The sequence below is a fragment of the Taeniopygia guttata genome, chromosome 6, assembly GCF_048771995.1.
Source record: "Taeniopygia guttata chromosome 6, bTaeGut7.mat, whole genome shotgun sequence".
Taxonomy (NCBI): domain Eukaryota; kingdom Metazoa; phylum Chordata; class Aves; order Passeriformes; family Estrildidae; genus Taeniopygia; species Taeniopygia guttata.
This window is the reverse complement of record NC_133031.1, coordinates 16,730,255-16,745,118: the sequence shown is the minus strand read 5'-3', so window position 1 is coordinate 16,745,118 and position 14,864 is coordinate 16,730,255. Positions and strand designations below refer to the sequence as shown.

Below are 14,864 nucleotides of genomic sequence, written 5' to 3'. Positions count from 1 at the left end.
TTAACTATAAAGGCAGCATAACAATCTCTGCTTATGCACAAATAATCTATGACAAACCATCAGCCCCAATTGACAAAAATACTTTAAGACATAACATTTAGAAAATTAATTGCTGTTTGGTGTCCAAGAAACAGCACAGCATTTCCACTTGTCCTTCTTTCAGTGTATGGCTGTACTTTAATGTAATGAACTTGTGTGCTGTTCTAGTGCTTCTTTCACAAAGGAATAGTCACTTCTCAGTTGAAAATGAGTCTGAAAAAAATTATCTTAAGATTGAGCATGTAAGACTAAAATGCAGGTTCTTCCTCCACCAAAATGTTAACACTTTCCACACCATTTTTCCAAAAAAATTTACTTAGAAATTCTTTTTTAAGAAGTTTTTTAAATAGCTGTAAACGAACAGTTGAAGAACAAAATGTCACGATGAGTGTTTCATGTCTCCCTGCTTTCCAGAGCGTGTCAGAGCCAGTATATCATACAGAACAGTATTTCTAAACAAGCAAACCCATGATACCAACATCTGAAAATGATCTAATAACAGCTGATCCTAACTTAATTTTAGAATCCTTAGATTTGAAAACCAATTTTGAAAAACCCAAAAACAAACCAACACCACAATCCTGGATAAATTTCATATAATAATCAGAATGGTTCTACTGTCTCTTTCGTCACACTAAAGTTTGCTTTGTTGTTGTTTTCCTATTCCCTTTTAAAATAGCCTCCTGCAGCTCTGAACTAAAAATCTTCCTGGAGCTTCTATGTGACAGCTGCAGTATCTTAGCCATCTGTTTAATTTATATTTGCTAATGCAGCTCCTGCTGTTTTTAACTGACAGGTTTTTTCTTTCTTATTACCCCCACACGGGAAATCATTGCACTTGCCAAACTTTCTCTGTAGTCTCAGATGTCAAATCAAGTCTGGTGACAAAAGGTGATGAATGAGGCTCCTATACACCTCCCTTTTATGTTTTTTTGGGTTTGTTGTTGTTGGGAGAGTTTCTTAACCATGGAAATTGTAAGGGGGTTTTGTTATTTCTTTAGAGAATAATTGTAAGCAAAAAGGAAGCAGTATACAGAAACAAAGAGAGAGAGAGTCAAGGGAAATCATACCCTCTTAGTCTCAATATGGTAATTCTGTAGAAAGGTTGAGGGATCTCCAGGATACTCTCTAAAGCAGATTATCCATTCCATTCAGTCACTAAAAGCTTGATTCAATCTCTTCAGTCATCTATGGTCACCTACCAAGCTCAGGGTTTGCCTGACTATTGACTTTCTCACACTTGCAGCCAACATACCTCCTAACTTTTCTGGAGTCCTCTGGATCTCAGAAGTATTCAGAAGTCAAAGGCAAGTGATGGAAGCCCCATGGTTCAGCATGTTGCAATGCCAGTACTTACTGCCATCCTGGTAAAACCTCCTGCAGGAAGGTGCAGTGCCATATTCCCTGTGCTATTCAGAGATGCTGGATAAAAGGACCAACTGACTCCTGAAACAGCTGTCAGCCTTATACAGCAAGCACAGATGTTACTATCCCTGCAACTCCTCTGGGGCATGGAAACAAGAATAAAGAGTCTTTTGCTGCTGAAAAGTAACATCAGGTTTAACACAAAGCTTTGCAATTTAACATGGGTACCCTTGTCCTGTGTAAAACTGCATCAGCTGAACCACAGTGAGCTCTGCAATACCTGCCCAAGGTGACAACCCTCCCGTGTTACCAGGAGCACATTTCAGTGGCCAGCCCCAGACCAGAAACAGATAGTCACATTAAACACAAAGAAATCAAGCCCAAAAAGTGTGACCACTCTTCCTTTCTAAATTCCCCCTTTTAAAACAACTTTATTAACTGGAGAGACACATGGAAATGTGAAATGAGCACTTGCCAAAGGGCTGGAAGATGTGTCCTTTTTGTTGCCAGAGAGAGCCCTGCAGAGTAGCTGGGAAAGAGTTAGCAGGGATACATGTTTGAGGGAATACCTGGGAGACAAGAAGTCATAATCTCTTATTACTAGTGTTCCCAGAAGGTGATGATGAGAAAATAAATACAGCGCTCTGAAACAGCAGAGTGTGCTCCAGCTCCCAGCATCAAAGCACCCATTGGACTGAACTTGTGACAGCTCCCTATCTTGTGCAGAATCATCCCACTGAGCTCTGGAGGATAAAATCACTTGAAGCAAAATTAATGCTTCTGGTTTTGAAAGTACAGCAAGTTAGTGCCAAAAATAACTAGAAGAGCACTCTGGAGTAGGTTACTGCTTCATCTTCATACGCCCTAAATATCATCATGCTCAGGTACTCCTTGAATAATTGTACTACAAAAATTTGATCTTTGAAAGCATACTGGATAAACCAGAAAAGCTAAAAAGAAAAACCCTTTATATATACTAATATACCTATATACTAATAGCTATATATACCTATATACCTAATATACTAATAGCTACAGCATACATGAGGACGTTATATACTTTTCTACCCAGGAGATTCTGCCCAAGAGCCAGACTAGTAAACTCTTTATTTGCAATCTGAATCTCAGTATTTTCATCTGAAAATATATATGTATGCATATGGATATGCTGATGTATGTAAATGCTGATGTACTTCACTACAGTACTATTATACAGTACATAGGCTAGATACCCAGCACAAATTCTATTATAACTCAGTGCCAGTACCAACAGGGAAAAAAAGTAATTTCTAAGAGTATACAGGCCTGAATACCTAAAGAGTCACTACTCAGCTTGATTACTTGCACTTCATGACGTCTCAAATGTGATACAATGAAGTATAAAGATTAAATTCTAACTAAAGACTTTCTTCTTATCTTGGTCAGACATCCTTGAAAGAGCCTTCCATAGAGCACTAGCATACTAACTTGGCTTTCCACTGTTCAAGAATAGTGGGGGATGGGAACAGCCAGATAACCAGAAAACCCAAACACATAAACCCTTTGCCCCAAAGCCCTGTGCCCTCGCACCCTGTTTTGCAGCACTCCAGGTTCTGGGACAATTCAGCTGAGATACAAAGGCAGCCCCATAAGAAACCCTATCTGACAAATCTCTCAAAGCAGAAGGGATCACAGTACATACATGGTACTCTTTCACTAGTTTTCCCTCCTGAAACTGCTGCTATCACCAGCTCCATGGCTCTAAGTTTTGCAGAGCCAGAGCTTTGGTCAAAATCTGTGAGTTGTGGAGCCCAGATAGCTCCTGAATGCTCCTCCAGCACCTTCAAAGCCAGCTTCCCAGCAGCCCATGTTTCAGAAGCACAAAACAGAGACATCAGCTGTAGCTCGGAGCAAACTTGGCGAGGGCTCAGCAGGTGACCTAGCTCAGGGTCTGAGCCACACATAACCTATGGACTGCTTCCAGGTCTGAGCCCAGCATTTTAGTATGGATAACTTGTTATCTGAATAATGTATCTGTGCAGAAAGAAAGCAAATCTCTGTGTCTACAGAACAATTAAGGTCAAAATTTAACCTATCAAGCTAACAAAGGTTATTTGCAACATTTCCTATACAGTGTTTAAAATCCCATCCTCTAAAGCTTTGCCTGAGTATATTCCTCTTCACTTGCCAGCATCCCCAGGTGCGGAAACCCAGGGCACTGGGAATATTTCTCTCTCTGCTCCAGGGTGTCCTGACCCCCAGGGGAGCATTGACTTTGACCCTCATTCATACAGAAAACTTCCAAAGCCTCAAGGTAAACTAGAAACCACAAAAGTGTGAAATAGATTGTAGAGATTGTAGATAGTAGTGTAGTATGTCACATGGGTGAGAAATTTAGGTTTTAGGATTTTTAGTATGTTATAGATAGGTTCAAGATTGAGGATATAGGGTGTTGTCTTGAGTTCCTTTCTTCTTTCTCCCCTTTCTTCTTAGGTTTAGTTGGTATCTTGTAATTGGGTAGAAAATTCCGCACTGCGGGTCTTTAGGGGTCAGTTATTGGGTTAGAAAAGAAAATAATTTAGGTGTCACTTTTTAATTGGGTAGCTTAGTTTTTTATTAGACTTAAAAGGCCTTGCAACAAGAGATTGTTAGCCATTTTTGTGCTGTTTTTCCTGCATACAAAATCTGCCACAGACAGTGTGCTGAAGTTTTGATAAGATAACAATAAACAGAAGCTGAAGCACGAAAAAGTCCAATGCGTCTCTTGTTCCTGAAACAGAACTGCTCCAGGAGGGTCTTCCCTGCCAGGGGAGCCCCCAGGGAGTTGCCCAATTTGGGGCCCACAAACTCACATTCAGGCATTCCCCAAGACCCACTTCTGCAAAGAGTACATAAAGATTATACCCTCAAGGTATGTCCCATATATGCAAGCAATGTACTAGGTTAAGCATGACTGTCCATGCATAGACAGTATTTCAAAACCAAACCACTACAGACATTAATACTCACTTCCCTGAACTGTAACTCTGAGCTCTAACAAGAAGGTCAGAGCCTTCCCCAGAAATGCTAATGCTAGTTTTCTTTAAGTAGAGGTGCAACAGCCTTCAACAAACTCCAAGAAATTTTAAAGTTTCACCATCCAGAAAAATGAGTTTTGTTGTTTATCTGCACTTTAGGTGTCTAGATTTAAAAGGAAAAGGCAAGTACAGCTGCTCACAGCTGATAAGGCCTTATGCTTCTGGCATATATTTATATCCATGATCCAGAGTAACAAACCCATCTACTTTAAACAACTGAAGCAACTTTTGGATGAAATGTGGAAATAGGAAAATATGACTAGAAACAACCTCCTTTACTGTATAAATCCACTTATTCACCATAAATCAAGAAAAAACACTTTTGGGTGAAGGCAATAAAAGATCCATACTGTCTGTGAAGATCAACTACTAAAGTAGAGTGTCTCAACAACAATTTCCAAGTTAGGGCACGAGAGCAATTCCTGATGACATCTTGTTGGTTCTCATCTGAACGTGGGGCCAGCAACCCAATGCAGTTAATGTTTTCTGGCTGAGGTCACTAACATCTGGTTTGTGTACAGGCAGCTTCTGCTGCTCAGTGTTGCACAGAAGCAGAGGCATCACAGGATGTCACAGGGCAGCATGGGCTTAGTGGTTTAGTGTTTGTGATTAACCTCAAGCAATGCCTGATTTGTGGGGCTGCAAAACAAAGATGGAAGCTCAAGTTTGATTCCATGAAATAGAAAGAGGTAGTCAGTCCTATCGTGCAAAATCTAAGAGAGAGCAAATAATGAGAGAAGACAGAAGAGAATGAAACAGCAGTGTGCTTCTACCTATGGCCATGCCAGCTTGGCTCAGGGCTGACCTGACTCCTGAAGTTGATACCTGGTCCAACTGAGTCTGAAAACCCACATCAGAACTCAATTTACACAGTTATTATACCACATCAAGATACTGCTTATATACTGCAGCTTGTCTGTACTCATCTGCAACATAATACTGAGGTAGGGTTAGGCTGTACTAGGTTATCCAAAAGTGGAGGGTTAAGATCCTCAGGGTACAGCTCTGCAAGGAGCATAAAGCAGTTTTAGTGCCTGCCTGCAAAAGAGGTGGACCCACATCCCCAGCTATTCATAGCACGTTGATCCAAATAACTAATGCACCAAAGATTTATTATCAATCAGTTAGACATATGAGCCTATTCAAAAGCACCCTATAATTCCCTGATTGCAGGAGCTGAAGACAGGAATGTTCTAACTGGCAGGTGAGAGCAACACTAAGCTTTCCAGGAGAAGCACAGTCTGAGATGACCTTTCACAAAACAGTATCTTTATTATACAGACTAAAGGGGTAGGCAGGAGTTTAAAAAGGCTGGCTAAAGAATGCCCTAGTCCATTAGACAATCATTTTTCATGTGTGTGTCTTGTCCTGTATCTCAAGAATCACTGTGGAACTGAAACACTGGTTATGTCCATATAGACTTCTAAACTGTTAACTGGCAACAAACTTTGAACATGTTCTAGGAGTCAAAACCCTGAACAAGACTGAAACACAAACAGCATTTTCAACAGTTCTCCCTAGCGTGCCCTCCTGTTTCTTCTACACTATCTCTCTGCTATGAAAAATAATAACTTTCATTTAAAACAGCAGCTAATACTAGTTTCAGATATCCCATCCCCTGCTTCTTTCCGACCCTTTTGCCCTACTGACAGAATAACAATCCAGTATCACAGCCAAGGAAGAGCACTGCAGAGCCAACAGAAGACAACCAGACTGGCTGGAGAGGGATGTATTGGAGATGAGTGCTACAGCTCTGGAACAAGACTAAAGGAGAGGATTGCACAGCGAAAAATCTGAAAGAGCTAGCAACTGGCTGTGTGACACACGCTACACAAATCCACTCAAATACAAGGGGCATCTCTCATGTTGTACCCAAATTTGACTCCATCTCACAACAGTTTGCTGTTACTGGTCTTCACAGTAAACTGACATCAACACTTAACCAGAAATCCAAGGTTAGAGAAAATAATATTTACGTTATAGAGATCAATCCCATTTCTTGTCATGCCTTCTGTGCTTTATTTTGTTTTGCAGTTTTTCATTTTAATTTTGTGTTCCAAATTTGGGTTATGGCCAAGACAACAGGAACTTAAATTACTATGTGCTACATAAAGTAAATAAAATAATTTTAAAAGTCTCATGTCTGAGAAGTAAATGCTCTTAAATCTTGTTAGATAATGCCAGTACCAACACTATGTGCCTGATGCTTAGGCACAAAGAAATTAAATCAGTCTCAGACACTGACCATGGTAGTTTTAAGTATGAGGTATGCCATATGCAACAAAGTGACTTGTACATGGATTACAGGCAAAAGCAAATACATGAGTACCTGAAGCTGTCACTTGTTTCCCCAGTCAAAACCTCACAACTATTTAGTAATTATTCGAATGTCCCCTTCCTTGATGAGCACTAATACTGCACATCTGAGTCCTTTAGCTAGCAGCCACATGGTTTGTGAAGCAACCTCTTGGCCAGGTGATTTGAAATGATAACGTGTTGTGCTGACCTAGCACCAAAACATGTTTCATCCACCTGGAAATTGTTCTTTTACAAGCAGTGCTCTCAGTAGTATGCTATAAAAGAGTTTAGATACCTGATGATTTAGATTTTAGTGTTCTTATTGTGGATATAACCATCAAAATTCTCACTGCCTCTCATTCCTTACACACTTAATATGCTGATTTAATTATATGCCTTTAATTCAGTTTACATTTTACAGGAGCTAACAAGATTCCAGTAAATGACACTTGAGATAAGAGAATGACTTACTGGAGAGCACAATGTCCATTCTTTGCATGTGTACCAGCCTATTATAAAGGGCTTAAAAATTCACTCTAACAAAATAGGTAGGAAGTGTTGGCAAAAGCTAAACTAAAATTAATTTTCCAGATTTCAAGGTTGTAAAGGTAACTTGCAAAGTACAAATCAGCGAAGACCAGTCTTTGTAAGCCCATGGACATCACGTAAGCCCATAGCTTCAGTCTGCTGCTGGATCAGGTTTTTCTCCCCAGCTGCCCTGAACAAAGCTTTGCCCATACTCACTGACTGGGGCACCAGGCAGCAGGGACAGGAGTGGAGCTGAAGCAAATGAGGTCAGTTCCATGCTGCACTGCCTGGGAAAGCAATGGAGGGAAACCAGGCACTAATACTAAGGAAAAGGTGAAATAAAACATCTAGCAGATAGAGACAGGTTTAGAGATTGATTGTTCTCCAGCTGCACACATCTAAATAGCAAGGACAAGATAAAAAAATTACAAGCTCTGACTACCATTAAGATAAGGAATCAAACAACTCCAAATCTAAAAAGAGTGGGACATGAGAATTTTTCCAAGAATAATTTAACCAAAAACCAGATGGCATGAAGCAACAATATGTCCTAATTACAAGTTTATTAAGTCAGTCAAATTCTCCTCAGAGAAAACATAAAAATCAAAACACCCCAATCAAGTAAAGGTTGATCTTGGTGACAGGAAGAGGAATAATTTCAGACAGCAAAGTAAATTTAAATACATCCACATTGAAAACTGGAAGACCTTTTTTCAGAGACTGAATCCTGTCAGTAATACTCAGAAAAAAATTTGACAATCTCTAAAATTATTAGCATAACAATCCTCGCGGAGTGTGAGAGAAAGATTTGGGATTTTATCTCATGCAAACCCATAAGCTGCTAGGAGTTTATTTTTTTCATAAAGAAGATAATACTGAATCAAAAAACTGCAGCACGTTAACAGAATAAATGGAAATACACATGTAAGCTTTGATGCTGATGCTGTTGCTGCTCACTCAAAATCACCACATTAAAACAGCTGCTCACTCTTTCCACATCCCTTACAATGGTAACATGAAGCTGAGTTCCTATCAGGAAGCTGATCCCAAACTACATTCTCTGTCCCAGTGGACTTCCCCCTTTTTTCCTCTCTGTAACATTTTACCTCAACTCCACCCAACATGTGTGATGTATGTATGGTAGAAAAAAGCGGCTTCCGTGGTGTATTTTTAAAAATCTGGGTTTTTCTGCAGTAGCCCAGCCAACTGGGAAATCAAAGCCCTGCATATTACCATATATTATCTTGTATGACTGAAGGTCACAGGCAGTCAAATCCTCTGTGTGCACATCCCACTAGGAAATCCCAAGGTCTGGGAACAAAAATACTACTACAATCTCTAGAATAAACTACTTGAGGAACTGGATGGTATATATTCATATGCATTTCATATACATATATTTATTTTGTATGTACTAACATACACACATACCTTTCTGATGCAGGAGTTAAAAATTCCCTTCTAACACACCAGGGGCTAAACAGCTAACATACAGCATTTTGGAAGCAGCTTACACAACAGGAAAATCAATTGCACAGGAGGAAAACTCCAGCAGGGAGACAACAATCCAACAACAAAAAGGACATAAAGCATCAAATGGAAAATGAACTCTTGAGGAGCTAAGACAAATGCAAAAGCTTTTGGTGGTAGTGTGGAGAGAAGTATTGGTTAGTAACTTTAGGAACACATAGAAGGTGTGAAAATATTTATCAGTGCAAGGTGCTGAAAATATGTACTGAAACAAAGTCCAAAGTCACTTATCAAACAGTTGTTGAAAATCACCCAGGACAAATTTTCACATATGATCCCACAAATGATCATATTGAAATGCCACCCATTAAGGTATACCACCAATATTAGGTCTTATGCTGGTACAGTCCTGACACAGCAGGTTTTAGCAGAAAACTCACAGAAATATTTCTCTCAACAATGATATGATTGAGAAAAGCTTATACATGGAAACAATGTCAAAATTTAAAGTCATAACATTTACTTTTACTTACAGAAGCAAAATCCACACATCTATTAAACAATGCCAGGTATAACATTTCTCCCAAGCCATCACTACTAAGTGATCATCAGTCAAAAAAACCTCTTCTTTAAAAAGGACAGGCTTAAGCCTTTCAGCATAGGCTAAAATTTTTTCTGATACCCTCTAAAACTATAGTTAGCTTGTATGAAAAGTAATAATAACAACAAATGTTTTCTGTATAATTTTACAGAGCCATCATTTCAATTTTTTTTGTGTTGCAGTTCCATTTCTTTCATGTCAACAGTATTCCCAAACTCATATTTCAACCCTAGGCCTGTCAACATTCACAATTCCACATAGTTGTTATTAAAAGGTACATTATTCAGAAATCTGTTTTGACACTGCACTACTGATGCCATACGTACACAGTCAGTTCATACAGGGACTACTGGACTCCCACAAAACAGAGTCCCCTGCTAACTTCAGCATCACAGCCAGAAAACCACCCAAGCCAGACTGCAGCAAAGAAATTCCACTTGTGGTGTGATGTGGACACAGATAAAGAAGTATATACGAGAGGAACAGATTATGCCAGAGCATTTACTGTATTCATTCATTCCTTACCTTTCCCTTTACATTACATAGGTTACTTCACTCCTGGAAACACAGTCATAAGCAGCAACAGGTTTCACATATGAATTCTTTTTTCCCTGGGTGCTCTGGGGAAGCAAGAACATTCACTCAAGTGAGCATTCATGCCTCAGTCAGCTTCAGGACAAGGCTCTGCACCAAAGCCCTTAAGACCTTCTCACGGCTGCTGATTTCATCCACAAACTGAAAGAGCATCTCAGCAGGACACTGCCAGCCTCCTTTTCAGCTCCCACTCGCTGATTGCCAGTCTCTGGCAAGTGAAATGTCAAGAAACAGGCAGGGGCGGTGTTTGGAGAAGGAGGGATAAGAGATTCTCACCATCCATCAACCTCAAAACCTATTCAGCCGACAACCTGAATGGAACAGGCATTTCATTCTCCATGGTAACAAGAGATGGAAGGAGGTTGAGGGAAAAAAAAAAAAGAGAGTACAGACCCGAGAAAATCCGATGCTGAAGACACAGGGAAACTTGCAAACTTTGCAATTTCTCTTTGCTGTGCAAGTTGCACACAGAAGAGAGAAAAGCCCTTTCCTTGCCTGCACAGTCTGAGACAAGCCGTCCCGTGGCCATGATGAGGGGTCTTTTCTCCAAGCAGCGTATTGATGTAGGGGGAGAAAATCTCTTATCCTGCACCAATCCTACCCAGAGGAAAGGCAAATGACTTCTGAACATTGGAAATTTGGGAAAAATGCAGATTATTGCCCCCCAGAAAAAAAGAACTGTCTGAAAGAGAAAAGATACTGTCATTTTCTGTACAGTACTTCTTGTCTACAGATCAAAGCCACTGATGCCGATTCAGGCTGTGTGCCAGCGCTGACCACAACCCGGAGTGGAGGATTAACATCACTCTCCTTGTCTGCTTTGCATCTTACGTGGAAGAAAACGTTTGTTACTTCTGTTATGCCACACAACTTAGATGCACAGATAAAAACAAGGAATTTATTTATTCTTTTCTAAGGCACACCAAAATGAAGCATGGAAGCAGACAAACTTAAAATTCGGGAAGCACCTTTGCCAGCCTCAAGGGATCTCATGGTAAGTCAGTTCTTATTAACATTTCAGGCCTGGCCATCTTCTGAACTTTTTTTCCTGCTATTTTACATTCATAACTTGAGCTGTCACAGCCAGAATGTGCACAACAGGGAAATTACATTTGGATTCATGCACATTTGTGTTCCAAGCTGGCCCCATGCAGCTACTGAAAAGAGTCTCTGGCTAAAGCACTTATGCAAGATAACCCAACAAAGGACTGAAAAACTCTGCAAATCCTGGCTGCTACCATCTTATTTTTAATCAGTTTTGTACACTGATTCTTTCCTGAAAAATACATTTAAATCTCCCTCCCCATCCAAACCCACCACCTCTCAACTTGGAGTTTGTTCTCACTTTTATATTGCATATGGGGCATGCTGTTGGTGTGATACTTTTTTAGTAGTTTATATTATTTTCTATACATAGAGCTTTTTGTTAAAGGTGACCTGCAGAGTTGTTTTGAGTTCTTTCAGTAGTCCTTATGTAAAAACAAATATGCCTCAGATCATAGTTTTTTAAAACTATCAATTTTTGTTCATTGTACTCATTTGAATTTTGGATAGGCAGCATTCAATTTCTTACGTAGATCTTTACCATTCGTGACATTGCAACCCATAAGGCAATACACAATCCTGCCCACTGAATTTCAGCCCTTATTCTCACCAATCATTTCAAAGCCACATGAATACATTCTTGCTTTTGAAAATCACTTTCCTCCTCTGAAAAAAAATATTTTCTCCTTTGTCTTCCATGACTGACCAAAACAGAACCTCAGCAGGAGCAATCCTACTTGCTACTTGTTCTCCAACTTATCTTCCTGAGACAGTCTTTTCCTTAGGCAAAGGAGGGCACATTTACCTTTTGAAATGTACTTCAGGTCCATGCCTTAGAACTATTTTCCTTTTTTTCCTGAAGACTTCAGCAAGAAAATGAGAAATGAGACTGCTCCATTCTCTCTTTCCCAGCTAAAGCCAACTAAAGTGGCAGTGACACACACCTCAGCTGGAAGATGTCAGCCTTCTACAACTCTACATAAGCAGATGAATGCTGTTGAATGAGTTTGCATGATCAGATGAATTCAGTTCTTTTCAGCTAGTTTTGAAGATACTTCAGAATTCCAAGGAGATATTTCCAGCCCATTTAAAATATATTCTGCTAACATCTATTAAGATGAGGGTATTTAGTACAGAAAGCTTTTTGTATTCTTTTCATAGAACAATCTCAGAGTACTTTGTTATTTTGCTTTGTTACAAGAGCACAAAAAAGAAAAAAATGTATTTTTGCCAACTGCCATAAAAGCAGAATCATCTTCCCTGCACTTACTGTTCACTGCATTTCACCTTGATCGTCCTGAAGGTTTGAAAGCATTGTTGTTTATCTGGAGCTCAGGGAAAGGAATTTTCTTTCTCTCTGAAGTTGATATTAATGTACTTCAAAGAGTTGCCATCTATTAACACTATCCACTTGTCTTCCTATGATTCAAAAACTATACCCTTAGAAATGAAGAGCTTTCCCAAATCTGTGCTAGCAGCATACTTTAGGCAAGAAAGAAGACACTGACAATGTTACCAATATTCAGAAACGTGACAAAAACCAGTCCAAGAGCATAGAGTCGTACCAACCACAGTGCCCACTCTGTGTTCCTTTTCAACCACCAGACGAGAAATGTTGATGTGTGTCACCAACAGCATTCACAGAGATACATATTCTAGAAACAAATTTATTATGAATTGACTAAAACTAGTATCTCAAAAGGCACCCTATAAAGAAGTACTGAAGTGAAGGGTGAAGCATGCCCACACAGAATTCAAGGCCTTATCCAGCTTCCAAAACAGAAGAATAAACAGTATAGTACAGCCAAGATTCAAAGGACTGCCCACCACGTGTGCCTGCCAGGCAATAATAAAAGCTGAAATACATCAATAGCTTCAGGCTGGCTGAGAACGAAACTGACTTGAGTTCTGATCAAGTTTGGTGGTCTCCACACAACTCTTGCATTACAAAAGCTGCCATCCCTACTAACAGCAATTTTACAGAGAAGTGAACCAGTGGTGAACCTCACTGGGACAGCATTGGCAGTGGCACATCACAGCACCCTGAACTGCACCTGCCCAGGTAACAAGTAGTTTCTGGGAATAAAAAAGGCTAAAAAACATGATTGGAAAGCACACAAAAATCACCAAGAATATTGGAGAACAGCACTTGGGAAAGCCAAAACATCTTGGTTTAAATTGACAACCATGGCTGAAATATCTCTGAGCTATTCTCAGCATAAGTGATTTCAAGGTAGGCGTGAGTACGGACAGAGTACACAGGGCTGACCTGGTGACACAGTGTGCCTCCCATCAGTAAAAGCACATCCTGTGCCACTGAATTACTGAATTACCAGGCATTTCCCACTGCAGACACACCCCCCAAAACAGGACAGGCGGACTTCATGCATGCCATTTTATCAAAACATATCTCTCTAAAATGCAAAATTATTCTAACCTTATAATTTCCTATTTTCAAGTGTGCCACAAAATTAATCAAAGATAAGACTTTAATAAAAAGCTCTTCAAAACAATCAGCATTATTCACCACAGAGGTGAAGACTGAAATTTTAACCTATTTGAGCTTATTTTTTTATTAGTCAGTGTTTTAAAAACTTTTCATAAAATAGGAGCTCTCCACTATTTTAGAAACAAAAAGAATAAATGCAAAATCCTTCCCATCACAGGAGTTTCATGTTTCATAAGAGACAAAGAGAAAATGATTGCAAGATTCCTAAGGATTTGTTTGGCAAATGCCATCTAAACTAGCACACAAAGTCACCTCAATCTGTTATCCAAGAACTTGCAACAGCAGTAAATGTTAATGACACATGGCAAGGTAAAAGCCATCAGCCAGGGAAGGAACAGCTTTTAGGAAAGCATTAGAGGCTTATATGTCTTGAATTCTAAAATTTTGTATCTGCAGGAAAGGTTTTCAGTATTTCACATGCAAACATTTTCATGCAAATAAATACATTTTCCTCTAAACTAAAGGAGTTTACAAGGGCACAATTAGCAGTTTTCACTGAGTATAAATCAGACAGCTGCCTGTAATTGAAACTACAAGCAAAAGACATGCAAGAAATGCTTTCTTCCTTGCAGATGCTTTCCCAAGATCCAAGGGAAAGTTCTACTTCAATAAATTAATATAATACTATCTAAATCTACTAGGTCTATGGCTTTATAAGGTACATTTACATGTGAATAGTTAGTTTTGGTTTAGTTTTTTTCTCCTTTTTGTTCCAAAATTCCTTTTAGATTTCATCTATTTCATATAAGATAAAAACAGCTACAAAGATGCAGCAAGCCAAATTAAGCTTACTGTGATACCTCTGCAAATAAAGCTGTCTTTTAACAAGCAGTAGAGGGGTCAACACCAATGAATCAGTACTAACTGCTATCACTAGCAGTGCAAGAAAGAAAAACACCACCCCTTCATTCCAACGGGGATCAGAAGAAGCTGCAAATTTAAACCTGTAAGTTTGAAGAAACTAAATATGAAGAAACTAAATATGTTGCACATGACAGAGGCATGTCTAAATGTCTACTTCTGTCTACATTTCATAATACTACTGAAATACAAGTGATGACCAACATATGCTTGGGACATAGGACATTACTTAAGACAAAGCACTAAGCAATGCCTTAAAACTCCATCAGCAAAAATAATACAAAAACAATGGGTTGGGGATTTTTTTTGGGTAGGGAGCAGTAGGGGCATAGAGATAACACCAACTACCCAATCTTTTTTCCACTAAGTCAACATTTCAACAACTCAAGTATCTATAAATGAACCAGTCTCCTAAGAAAAAAAATATTTAAATTTGTATCATTCTGAAAATAAGAGGACATTTTTTAGAACAGATGACACTTTCTTCAGCCTTTCTGCA

At 39.2% G+C, this 14,864-nt stretch overlaps 1 protein-coding gene across 5 annotated transcripts in view; it reads right to left on the bottom strand.

Annotated features, from left to right (window-relative positions):
• Positions 1-14,864, bottom strand: part of NDST2 (N-deacetylase and N-sulfotransferase 2) — a 127,294-nt gene that overhangs the window by 78,985 nt on the left and 33,445 nt on the right. Inside the window, exon 1 of one of the 5 annotated variants that reach the window (XM_030276806.4) lies at positions 9,883-10,022. The exons of the other annotated variants lie outside the window; for them this stretch is intronic. The gene's annotated coding sequence lies outside the window, so the exon portion shown is untranslated. Of the gene's footprint in view, positions 1-9,882; positions 10,023-14,864 lie in introns of those variants that run through there. 5 annotated transcript variants of the gene reach the window in all.